This window comes from Lutra lutra, chromosome X (genome assembly GCF_902655055.1).
Source record: "Lutra lutra chromosome X, mLutLut1.2, whole genome shotgun sequence".
NCBI classification, from domain to species: domain Eukaryota; kingdom Metazoa; phylum Chordata; class Mammalia; order Carnivora; family Mustelidae; genus Lutra; species Lutra lutra.
In genome coordinates this window covers 41,423,396-41,434,474 of record NC_062296.1, presented here as the reverse complement: position 1 = coordinate 41,434,474, position 11,079 = coordinate 41,423,396, and positions in this window count along the sequence as shown.

Sequence of the window (11,079 nt, the reverse complement as noted above, 5' to 3'; positions counted from 1 at the left end):
GGTGCATTGTAAATGTTGCACCACGGATGATCATCACAACTATACCAAACAGCTCTCTTCAAACTCTGAAGAGCTTTGTAGACGGTATTACATAGGCCCTCCATTTCAGCCTCTTTACAGGGAATTTCATTAAACTCAGTGGCCTTAGGCTACTTTACAACCCATATGAAGGAGAGAATAAAAACTTATAAGTGAGGGTCGCCTAGGTAGCTCAGTCGGTTGAACACTGGATTCTTGGCTTTGGCTCAGGTCATGATCTCAGGGTCATGTGATGAAACCTTGCATTGGGCCCCACATTGGGTCCTGCGTCAGGCCCTGTACTGGGCCTACACTCAGAGCTGAGCCTGCTTGAGATTCTCTCCCTCTCCCTCTGCCCCTCCTCACCCTTCACTCTCTCTAAAATAAACAAATAAACCTCTAAGTGAAATTAATCAAATAATTCCTTTTAGAACAGGAACTATCTTTGCATTAAGAAGATAGTTGCAGGGATGCCTGCTTAGCTCAGAAAGTGAGTGAGTCTGGATGGAGCTCAGATGGCCTGGGACTAGAGGAAGATGGCAGCTAAACTTCTCTGCAGAAGACTAACTGCTGAAGGAATGCTGGAGGATTGGAGCTGCTATGCCAAGAAAGTTAGGAAGCCCAAGGGCCAGGCAGGAGGCTGAACAGAAGAGAAGTCCGAGTGAAACTGTCCTGAAATTCTTTTGTATAATTTGCTGATGGGTTAATTTTTTTATTGGTTGACCATGAAAGAAAATAATTTATTTTAACATGGTTTAGCATAGTATATGCTCAATTAAAATGAAACAGCTTTTGGGGCACCTGGGTGGCTCAGTGGGTTAAGCCTCTGCCTTCAGCTCAGGTCATGATCTCAGGGTCCTGGGATCAAGCCCCGCATTGGGCTCTCTGCTCAGCAGGGAGCCTGCTTTCCCCCGTTTCTCTCTGCCAGCCTCTCTGCCTGTTTATGATCTCTGTCTGTCAAATAAATAAATAGATAAAATCTTAAAAATAAAATAGGGAGTTGGGGGAAATTGGAAGGGGAGGTGAACCATGATAACCATGTTATCTACTGTGTTAGGATCAACTTCCTTCACTGTCCCGAACCCTAGGCAAGATCCTGCTACCTGCTTTGTGCTAGGTCTTTGGACTAACTCCTTAATTTCTATCAACAGTTAGAGCTTGACATTACTATATTCATTTAATAACATGATTACAACAAGTGCTTATGGTGCTTTTACTCCATCAGGCAATCTCCCTGGTGCTTTTCTTGAATTCACACATCACTTCCTCAGAACAACCCCTTGGAAGTCAATCTCACTATTATCACATGTTGATTTACAGATGAGACTGAAGAGGGCCCAAAAGCTAAACAGGAGAACATTAAGGAGGGAAGTAAACATGTCAGTGGCAGGACTCAGACCTGTAGTGTCTCTTTAAGACTTCACAATTACGTTATGAGGACACTCTCACCACAAATGAGGCAACTGAGGCTTTGGAGTATGCAAAGCACAATGAAGCCACTGAGAATCTACTAGTCCTCTCATCTCATGGGTGTATTCCTTTCTGTAAAACACTGATGAAAGCAAGCAAGGAAGCAAAAAATCTAAATGAATAGGAGAGACATGTAATGTTCATTGATTGGAAGACTCAGAGTAAAGATGTCAATTCTCTCCAAAGAAATCTATAGGTTTAACACAATTACTATCAAAATCCCAGGAAGACTTTTCATAGATGCAGACAAGCTTATTCTAAAATTTATGAGGAAAACCAAAGTAACTATGATAGCTAAAACAATTTTGGGAAAGAACAACAAACTGGGGAGAATCGCTCTACTCAATAAGACATATAGCTACAGTAGATTGAGACAGTGTGATATTACAGCTATAGTAGATTGAGACAGTGTGATATTACAGGAATGATGGAAATAGATCACAGAAAATGGAGAGCCCAGAAATAGACCAATACAAATATGTTCAACTGATTTTTTTAAAGACTTGATTTATTTGTCAGAGAGAAAGACAGACAGCCCAAGCAAGGGGAGCAGCAGGCAGAGGGGGAGGGAGAAGCAGGCTCCCACTGAGCAAGGAGCCCGACACATGACTTGATCCCAGGACTCTGGGATCATGACCTGAGGTGAAGGTTGACACTCAACCAACTGAACCACCCAGGTAACCACCAAATGATTTTTTTTAAGTTTACTTATTTTTTTGGTAATCTCTACACCCAACATGGGACTCAAACTCATGACCCCAAGACCAAGAGTCACATGCTCTTCTGACTGAACCAGCCAGGAGCCCCTCTACCTGATTTTTGATAAAGGTGTAAAAAATACTCACTAAGAATTGAGAAGGATTCTTGTAAAAAGAATTCTGTAAAAAGATTCAAGAACAGCTTTTTCAAAAAATGGTGCATGAACAACTAGACACCCATCAAGAACAACAAAAAAATTAACTTCAACTTGAAACTCACACCAGATAGAAAAATTAACTGAAAATGAATCATGGACTTAAGTGTAAAATGTAAAACTATGAAACTTTTAGCAGAAAAACTAAGAGAAAATCTTGGGACCTAGATCTTGCCAAAACATTCTTAAACAAGACACCAAAACACTTGACATCCATAAAAGAAAAGACATTATAAACCGGACTTCACCAAAATTAAAAACTCTTGCGCTGTCATAGATGCTGTTAAGAGGATGAAAAAACAAGCTACATACTAGGAGAAAATAATTGCAAACCACATACCTGACAAAGGATTGGTATTCAGAATATATAAAGATCTCTCAGAACTGAATAGTAAAAAACCAAATGATTCAATTTGGAAATGAGCAAAAAACATTAAGAGAATTGCACCAAAGAGAGTATACAGATGAAAACCAGCACATGAAAAAATGTTCAACATCATTAGTCATTAGGAAAATGCAAATTAAAACCACAAGAAGCTCCCATTATACACCCAACAGAACAGCTAAAATATAAAATAGTAGTATCAAATGTTGGCAAAGACCTGGAAAATGGAATCTTTTATACAGTGAAATTGGAAACATAAAATGGTAAGACTCTTAAAATCATTCTGGCAGTTTCTTGCAAAACTAAATATGCACTTACCATGTAACCAACCCCATAAGTACATCCTTGGGCATTTATCCAAGAGAAATGCAAATACATTCACACAAAAACCCATATGCAAATGTTCATAGCAGCTTTCTTCATAATTGCAAACCAGGAAACAACCCAAATGTCCTTCAGTTAATGACTAGATAAACAAATTCTGGTATATTTATCCAATGGAATACTACTCAGCAATAGAAAGGAACAAGCTACTGATACACACAGCAGCCCAGATGGACCTCAAGGGCATTTCAATTAGGGAAAAAAGTCAATTCCCAGAGATTATGTACTATTGGGTTACATTTACATGCCATTCTTGAAATGCCCAAGAGAATGAGAAAAGATTAATCATTGCCAGGGTGTAAGGATGGAGCAGAGGGTGTGAATATAAAGGAGTAGCAAGAGAACACTTCTGAGATAACAGAACAGTTTTATATCTTGACTGTCATGGTTACACAAATGTATACATAGAATAAAACTGTACAGAACTACACATACACATACACACACAAATAAATGCATATAAAAATGATGAAAACTGGAAAGAGTCTATGGTCCAGTTAACAATATTGTACCAATATAAATTCCCTGGATTTGATATTGTACTATAATTACATAAGATACCATCACAGACAGGAGCTTGGTGACAGGTACTTAGGTCTCTATGAACTACTTTTGCAATTTCATGTGAGTCTTTAATTATTTAAAAACAAAATGTTCAAAAAAAAAGTCACTATGGGTTTCCAGAGTTTCACAAAGTAGTGTTAGTATATTTAATTACTAGACTTGTTCTGTGTAAGTTGCTTTCCACACATAGCCAGAGCAGTTTAAAAATTCCCCTCCTTTGGCAAGTTTTACACATATGTGCTCAAAGGAAGTGTCCTAGTACTTCTTTTTAAAATTCTGACAGTTAGGGATGCCTGGGTGGCTCAGTTGGCTAAGCATCTGCCTTCTGCTCAGGTCATGATATTTGGGTCCTGGGATCAAGCCCAGCACTGGGCTCCCTGCTCAGCAGGGAGCCTGCTTCTCCCTCTCCTCTGTGCTCTCTCTCTCTTTCAAATAAATAAATAAATCTTTAAATAAAATGAAATTCTGACTTATTTTTATGATATATTTTAAAATAACATTATATGCACATGGTAAAAAGATATTACTAATATTTTTTAGACCCTAAATAGCTTTTGCATATGTAGGTTACAGATCTACAAACATTTACTGTATTGGAAGTCAAAATTGAAAATATCTGAAAATATTTATTACTTCATCATAAATAATAATAAGTGACTATTAACATAAACAATATATTTTATTACTCATTAACATAATAATATATTTTGTTAAAATAACTGTATTTTCCAAAATAAAAATAATTTAGAAATGTTTTATATATTTGAGACAGACAAATATATATATTTGTCTGCCTTAATACAATACAGTTTGCTTCTGCATTGTGATATGGTTGTTTTGGTTGAAGTATATGAAAAAAATCCAACCTATGGAAATACGTACCTGGAAACAGGAGGATTTTCCAGATCTTTGAAAGGGTCTCAGGTGTCAACTGTCTCCAGAGTCATCAGACCACACTTGGAGAACCACAGTGCTGGGGATACATACTGAGATATTTACAAAGGAAACGTTAGAATGTCTGCAACTTGAATTAAAATACTCTGAAACATATACATAGTATACACACACACACACACACACACACACACACATCAATTCTCATTATACATGGTAGTTATATTCAATAATGTCACCACAAGCCGTGAATCAGCAAATACTTAGCCATTGTTCCTAGTGAAAATGCTGATTGAGGTTCCTGCAAGCCCCTGGTCACATTCTCATCAACCAGCCAATACATAACCTTGTTTCACTTCTGTTTCTCTTTAAAGACACATTATGTTTCTTAACTTAATGACTTATATGCAGCATTTACTTATTTTTTTAAATTTTATTTTTCAGCGTAACAGTATTCATTATTTTTGCACCACACCCAGTGCTTCATGCAATCCGTGCCCTCTCCAATACCCACCACCTGGTTCCCCCAACCTCCCACTCCCCGCCCCTTCAAAACCCTCAGATTGTTTTTCAGAGTCCATAGTCTCTCATGTTTCACCTCCCCTTCCAATTTCCCCCAAATGCCTTCTCCTCTCCATCTTCCCTTGTCCTCCATGCTATTTGTTATGCTCCACAAATAAGTGAAACCATATGATAATTGACTCTCTCTGCTTGACTTATTTCACTCAGCATAATCTCTTCCAGTCCCATCCATGTTGCTACAAAAGTTGGGTATTCATCCTTTCTGATGGAGGCATAATACTCCATAGTGTATATGGCCACATCTTCCTTATCCATTCGTCCGTTGAAGGGCATCTTGGTTCTTTCCACAGTTTGGCGACCGTGGCCATTGCTGCTATAAACATTGGGGTACAGATGGCCCTTCTTTGCACTACCTCTGTATCTTTGGGGTAAATACCCAGTAGTGCAATTGCAGGGTCATAGGGAAGCTCTATTTTTAATTTCTTGAGGAATCTCCACACTGTTCTCCAAAGAGGCTGCACCAACTTGCATTCCCACCAACAGTGTAAGAGGGTTCCCCTTTCTCCACATCCTCTCCAACACATGTTGTTTCCTGTCTTGCTAATTTTGGCCATTCTAACTGGTGTAAGGTGGTATCTCAATGTGGTTTTCATTTGAATCTCCCTGATGGCTAGTGATGATGAACGTTTTTGCATGTGTCTGATAGCCATTTGTATGTCTTCATTGGAGAAGTGTCTGTTCATATCTTCTGCCCATTTTTTAATATGATTCTCTGTTTTGTGTGTGTTGAGTTTGAGGAGTTCTTTATAGATCCTGGATATCAACCTTTTGTCTGTACTGTCATTTGCAAATATCTTCTCCCTTTCCGTGGGTTGCCTCTTTGTTTTTTTGACTGTTTCCTTTGCTGTGCAGAAGCTTTTGATCTTGATGAAGTCCCCAAAATTCATTTTTGCTTTTGTTTCCTTTGCCTTTGGAGACATATCTTGAAAGAAGTGGCTGTGGCTGATATCGAAGAGGTTACTGCCTATGTTCTCCTCTAGGATTCTGTCTGATTGCTGTTGCTAGGACTTCTAATACTATGTTGAACAAGAGTGGTGAGAGTGGGCATCCTTGTGTTCCTGATCTCAACGGGTAGGCTGCAAGCTTTTTCCCATTAAGGATGATATTTGCTGTGGGTCTTTCATAGATAGATTTTTTTTTAAAGAAAGATTTTATTTTATTTAGATTTTATTTATTTATTTATTTGACATACAGATCACAAGTAGGCAGAAAGGCAGGCAGAGAGAGAGGGGGAAGCAGGCTCCCCACTGAGCAGAGAGCCCGATGTGGGGCTCGATCCCAGGACCCTGAGATCATGACCGGAGCTAACGGCAGAGGCTTTAACCCACTGAGCCACCCAGGTGCCCCTCATAGATAGATTTTATGAAGTTCAGGAATGTTCCCTCTATCCCTATACTTTGAAGTGTTTTAATCAGGAACAGATGCTGGATTTTTGTCAAATGCTTTTTCTGCATCAATTGAGAGGACCATGTGGTTCTTCTCTCCTCTCTTATTGATTTGTTCTATCACATTGATTGATTTGCGAATGTTGAACCATCCTTGTAGCCCAGGGATGAATCCCACCTGGTCATGGTGGATAATCTTTTTAATGTGCTGTTGGATCCTGTTTGCTAGGATCTTGTTGAGAATCTTAGCATCCATATTCATCAGTGATATTGGCACATGGAACCTTCTCCAGAATAGACCACATACTGGGTCTCAAATCAGGACTCAACCGATACCAAAAGACTGAGATTATTCCCTGCATATTCTCAGATCACAATGCTTTGAAACTGGAGCTCAATCACAAGGAAAAGTTCCGAAGGAACTCAAACACCTGGAAGCTAAAGGCCACCTTGCTTAAGAATGCTTGGATCAACCAGGAGATCAAAGAAGAACTGAAACAATTCATGGAAACCAATGAGAATGAAGACACTTCAGTCCAAAACCTATGGGATACAGCAAAGGCGGTCCTAAGGGGGGAAATACATAGCCATCCAAGCCTCCCTCAAAAAAATTGAAAAATCCAGAATACACCAGCTGTCTCTACACCTTACAGAACTGGAGAATCAACAACAAATCAAACCAACTCCACACATAAGAAGGGAAATAATCAAGATTAGAGCTGAGATCAATGAGGTAGAAACCAGAGATACAGTAGAACGTATCAATGAAACTAGAAGCTTCTTTTTTGAAAGAATCAATAAGATCGATAAACCATTGGCCACACTAATCGAAAAGAGAGAAAGCCCAAATTCATAAAATTATGAATGAAAAGGGAGAGATCACAACTAACACCAAGGAAGTAGAAACAATCATCAGAAGTTATTATCAACAGTTATATGCCAATAAGCTAAGCAACCTAGATGAAATGGATGCATTCCTGGAAAACTATAAACTCCCAAAATTGAACCAGGAAGAAATTGACAACCTGAATAGACCGATATTTAGTAACGAGATTGAAGCAGTGATCAAAAACCTCCCAAAAAACAAGAGCCCAGGACCTGATGGATTCCCTGGGGAATTCTACCAAACTTTCAAAGAAGAAATAACACCTATTCTCCTGAAGCTGTTTCAAAAAATTGAAGCAGAAGGAAAACTTCCAGACTCTTTCTATGAAGCCAGCATTACCCTGATCCCCAAACCAGGCAAAGACCCTACCAAAAATGCAGCATTTATTTATAATAAAATACTAGCTGAGAAGGGTTTACCATTTTCTTGACCCTGGCTAACATGACCTTAAACTGCTCTGGCTCTCAGCTTTACAAGAACGTTGTCTACTGCACTTTAAAAAATTCCATTGTTATCTCATGAATCCACAAATATAGCTGCTTTTCCATCTTTTCCACAGTTTCATCACACACAATAAATACTTTTTTAGCACTTTCTGAAGTGGCATCACATATAGATAAAAAAATTTCTTTTTCTAGATGTACTGCATTGTTAATTCAATAAATTTTCTAAAAAAGATTTTATTTAGTTGTCAGAGAGCACAAGCAGGGGGAGTGGCAGGCAGAGTGAGAAACAGGCTCCCCACTGAGCAAGGAGCCTAATGTGGGACTCCGACCTAGGGCCCTGGGATCATGGCCTGAGCTGAACGCAGATGCTTAACCAGCTAAAACACCCAGGCATCCCTAATTCAATAAATTAAACTCACAGTCAACAACACTACAACTCATGCATGAATGAAGCTTATCTTGTGCATGCATTTTCTCTTTAAGGTATATCACAGTCTTCTTACTGTATCAGCTATAGACCGCTGTCCCCTCCCTTACATTCATTGAGGAATATGGCATCTCAATTTATTTCTACTTCTCTAACTCCAAATTTTCCCATTATCTTCAGTCATTTCAAGTTTCACATTTTTACTCATCTAATAGCCTGGCCTATTATTCCCTGATCCTCTTATCTCCAATGACCTTCCTCCATAGTCATACCTTGAACTTTGTGATCATCTAAAATTTCTTTACTCTTGAAACAATGAACTTAAGTCTACTACTATCTCTCTAGCTCATTCCCTCTCTGATCTTGAGGGTCTGAGATGGTTTCCTTCATACCTGGTGCCTTAGTGGGAATACCTGCAATGCTGGGCACAGCTGAGCAGCTGACTCTCTCTCTCTCTCTCTCTCTATGTTGTCTCATGTTCTCTTCATGTGCTCTCTCCAGCAGGGTGATCAGACTTCTTACATGATTGCTCAGGGTTCCAAAAGAGCAAGGCAGAATTTGCAAGGCTTATGACCTACACTTAGAAGTCAGGCAGCATCATTTCCCTGCATTCTATCAGTTAAACTTATTTAGAAGACCCACCTGATTCAAGAATAGGTGACAACACAGAGGAATGATTACTGGAACAAATGGTTAATAGGAGCCACATGTTAAAGTCTACCACAGCCGTGCACTCCTCAATCCACTGCAGTCTGGCAACACTCCTTGTCACTCCACTGTAATCACTATCTCTGAGGTAAAGACCTCTTAGTCCTTAAATCCAATGCATACTTCTCAGTACTTACTTTGCTTGCTCTTCCTGCTGAATTGGGCCCTAATGACCACTAACTCTTTTCTGAAACTCTCCTCCCCTGGCTTCTATATGCCATTTTTTTTTTTTTGGTGTGCCTTTAATTTTTCTGGCTATTTCTCAGTCTCCTGAAGTGACTCATTTCTTATGTTCTCCCCTTAACTAGTGGGCTTTGTTATCAATTCTCTTCTCACTCTGCACATGCTATCTGGTTACATCACCCACACTTAATGGCTTTATCTATTATTTGTCTACTGAGGATTCCTCAGTATTTGTCCAGTCCTCCAGACTCATATGTACTCTGACTTGGATGATACCTCAAATGTGGCCAAAGCCAAATTCATCTTCTGCCTTAAACTTGCTCTCTTTCTTATAGCCTCTATCCTATATTGACCATCCTTCCAGATGGCCAAGGAAGAAACTTGGAAGTGATCCTTAAGTCTACTCTCTCTCAAATCCTCCCTCATATACTTTTGTTACCAATCCCTGACCATTCAACATGCTATGAAGCTCTTCAATTTATCCATTCTTCTCCATTGCAGATACTAGATCTGGCAGAGGACTGAGTAGGGGTCTTGGCCTATTATAAGGATCTATGATTTATATAGAAATTATAGTTTACTGCTATAAACTCAAATAATGTTTCTAAATTTTAAAAAAGATTTTATTTATTCATTTGAGAGAGAGAGAGCAGGGGAGGGTGTAAAGGAGAGAGAGAAGCAGACTCCCCAATGAGCAGGGAGCCCAACACAGGGCTCAGTCCCAGGACCCTGGCATCATGACTTGAGTCAAAGGCAGACACTTAACTGACTGAGCCACCCAGGTGCCCCTAAAATATTTTTAAAGATTTTATTTTTAAGTAATCTCCACACCCAATATGGGGCTTGAACTTACAACCCCAAGGTCAAGAGTCACATGCTTTACTGACTGAGCCAATCAGACTCCCCTCAAATAATGTTTTTTAAAAGCAGAGGTGACCAAGAGATATCAGGATAGGGAATACTTAAAGAGTAAAGCACCTCATGGAAAGAGGCACTCAGATTGTTGGTAGCAGGATTCTGCCTGTTCACAATGAAGTTATTTTCAGCTCATGGGAAAGCCCAACAAGGGGCTTATCAGGCTTCTCCTGAAACTGTCATCCTGAAACTTCATCACGTTTAGCTTATCTGGTTATAAAAACTGTTTTCATCAAGCCATATAATCAGGAACTAATATCAGGATCCTGGGTACAATTTCTTACTACCCCACTAGAACATTCTTGCCATATTGGAAACAGGTTATATAAATGTGACCAGTTTTTGGCTTTCACTAAATGACCAAGTAGCTTCTATCAAACCCACCTACCCTCAAAGGTAACAATATAGTCTGGACAAGATAGTAAAAAACAACTACCTCAAAGTGCTGACAACCCAAAGCAGGCTGAAACTGGAAGGGGATCTATACTTAAAAGATAGGATTAGGATTAGAACTAGGTGGTATTCCCATTCTTTAAGGTTTTTAGCTATAGGGCAAGCCTTAATCAGTGGGTAAAACTGAATCTCTACCAGAAGGTAGAATTCAGGATTTCAGCATCTGAAGTATGTGGGGGTAAAATCCTGGAGTGAAGAGATCCTGACAGGTGGAGCCCTAAATTCTTTGTATAAACTCTGTCCCAAATCTCTGGCTGACCTGTGAACCATGCATGCATGGGGCAGTCTCCAAACAGCCCCTAAATCTAAAAGTACTGAATTGAAATTTCAGCTGTTGCTTACTACCAGGGAGATTGACTATGGAATTTTAGCTCAGTCAAGTTAACTGCCTGTTAAAACAAAACAACAACAACAACAAAATAAATACTCTTCAGAGGGACATAATGGAATCTAAATTCTCTACGTG